Source organism: Lipotes vexillifer, unplaced genomic scaffold, assembly GCF_000442215.2.
Source record: "Lipotes vexillifer unplaced genomic scaffold, Lipotes_vexillifer_v1.1 scaffold385, whole genome shotgun sequence".
NCBI classification, from domain to species: domain Eukaryota; kingdom Metazoa; phylum Chordata; class Mammalia; order Artiodactyla; family Lipotidae; genus Lipotes; species Lipotes vexillifer.
Window position 1 is genome coordinate 1,709,746 of NW_006792323.1, and position 2,688 is coordinate 1,712,433.

General features: G+C 45.0%; 1 pseudogene; it reads left to right on the plus strand.

Moving 5' to 3' along the window:
• Positions 1-217: 217 nt before the first annotated feature.
• LOC103082883 (60S ribosomal protein L23a pseudogene) lies at positions 218-687 on the plus strand (annotated as a pseudogene).
• The last annotated feature ends 2,001 nt before the right edge of the window (positions 688-2,688 follow it).

Below are 2,688 nucleotides of genomic sequence, written 5' to 3' on the forward strand. Positions count from 1 at the left end.
TTCTCCCATTTTTCTCTAGTTCCTTTCCCTCATTAATCTTTCTCCGTAGCACAGATCGCAACCTGATTATCATTACTTATTCATACAGGTATTGTCTTATTTCTCCTATTGGAATGTCAGCTCCATGAGGGCAGAGTTTCTGTCCTATTCACCACAGTAATCTCAGAATCTAGAGCAGCACCTGGCACTGTTATGAAAAGGAAAGAGACACACCCTTTTCACGAAGATGGCGCTGAAGGCGAAGAAGGAAACCCCGCCCCTCCCAAAACTGCAGCCAAAGCAAAGGCTTTGAAGGCCAAGAAAGCAGTGTTGAAAGGCGTCCACAGCCACAAAAAAAAAAAATCCAGATGTCACCTACCTTCCGGCAGCCCAAAACATTGCAGGAGGCAGGCCAAATATCCTCGAAAGAGTGCCCCTAGGAGAAACAAGCTTGACCACTATGCCATCATTAAGTTCCCCCTCACCACCCAGTCAGCCATGAAGAAGAGAGAAGACAGCAACACACTTGAGTTCGTTGTGGATGTCAACACCAACAAGCACCAGATTAAACAGGCTGTGAAAAATCTCTGTGACATTGACCTGGCCAAGGTCAATGCCCTGATCAGACCTGATGGAGAGAAGGCATATGGTCCACTGGTTCCTGACTATGATGCTTTGGATGTTGCCAACAAAATTGGGGTCATCTAATCTGAGTCCAGCCAGCTCATCCTAAATATGAAAATTTTCACTCTTGAAAGAAAGAGAGGAAGGAAGGAAGGGAAGAAAGAAAGAAAGAGGCACATTTCCAGCCTACTTAGAATGACAGGTGATCTGATCTGATAAACATCATCTGGTGGAAATTATGGTCATTTTCATAATGAAGAAAAATGAAGTGGTTCTGTGTTAAGAGAGTCTTTCTTGGACTTTGTGAAAGACTCAGAAACTATCTTTTCCTCAAGTGGAGTTTCTTTCTTCATGGATATTAGCAGCATGAATTTAATTGGCAAAGTGTTAATGGAGGTAAATGCTCATTTCTTTTAAATAGTGAAAGAAAATTCTTTGAGCTTTTTGTTTTTTATTGCTTGTGTCTTGCCAAATGTCTCTGCATAACCTCCAGCCTTGGGTGGTGGCGATTAGAAGGACTTGGTGGTGTGGCCTGGAGCTAAAGCTGTAGGTGATATGAAGTCATCCCAAGAGAGCTGATGTCCTCAGGGGTTTATGATCTGGGTGCAGAGAACAGACGTTCACCTGCAGCATCTAAGACAGTGCATGTAGGATGCAGAACTAAGATGAATCCTGCATTTTAAAAATATTGTAGAGATTCAGAGGAAAGTCATGCCTGTAGGCCAGAAACATAAGAAAGCCTTGTAAGGAAGATAGGATTTGCACCATGTCAGGAAGGTAAGGTAAGACCCTGCTGGCACAGGGGTAGGGAGCATGGCTGGCATAATTCAATTGCTGATGTGTTTGAGGGACCAGGAGGCCAGGGTGCTATTTCCATGGCTGTCACATTGGAGTGGAAGCAATTGCTTCTCCATCTACTTTAGAAGTACCACATTGCACAGTGGACCGTGCCCATCTGACTTTCTTTTCAACTTGGGGCATCAAGTTGGAGCTTTTCTAGTCTGAGACATTTTTTGCCCTTGAGCAAAAGCACTCACTGTAAATCACAAGACCCTCCCTTTTCTAGGAGTAGACTGTCTCAGGTATGTGATATTGGCTGCCGTCCTCCATATTTACTTTGGAACTTTACTGCCACTGGTGGAAAACGTAAAATAACAGTGTTCTTTTCTGTGTGTGTCTTTTTTTTTTTAATTGAAGTATAGTTGATTTACAGTGTTGTGTTAATTACTGCTGTACAGCAAGGTGATTCAGTTACACATATATATACATTCTTTTTCATATTCTTTTCCAGATATTGAATATTGTTCTCTGTGCTATACAGTAGGACCTGGTTGTTCATCCATTCTCTATATAAAAGCTTACATCTGGGCTTCCCTGGTGGCGCAGTGGTTGAGAGTCCGCCTGCCGATGCAGGGGACAGGGGTTTGTGCCCTGGTCCGGGAAGATCCCACATGCCGCGGGAGTGGCTGGGCCCATGAAGCATGGCCGCTGAGCGTGCGTGTCCGGAGCCTGTGCTCCGCAACAGGAGAGGCCACAACGGTGAGAGGCCTGTGTACCGCAAAAAAAAAAAAAATGCTTACCTCTGCTAACCCCAACCTCCCACTCCAGCCCTCCCCCAATCCCCTCCCCCTTGACAACCACCAGTCTGTTCTCTATGTCTGTGATTCTGTTTCTGTTTCATAGATAGGTTCATTTGTGTCATATTTTAAATTCCACATGTAAATGTTATCATATAGTATTTGTCTTTCTCTTTCATAACAGCATTCTTAATCCCTGTCTCTAGGGGATGATGTGGGGAACTCGCTCAGCCAGCAAGGTCACCCAGTGTGGAAGGGGTGATGGAACACCTCAAAAGTTGTAGGGAGCTCTGAAATCAAGGGCATCTCAAAGCTCCTGCTGTTCTGTGATTCAGGGCCTCAGGGCCGCTAGAGGGCCGGGCTCTCAGGCCAGCTAGATCAAGCTTCACTGTCACACACCTCTTCTGCCATGGAGAGTTAGAGCATTTCTCAGCCTGACATTGCAATTTACCTGACAAGGTTCTGGCTGACAGATGTTCCCCAAATTAAAAAGTAGTGTACCCTGCCT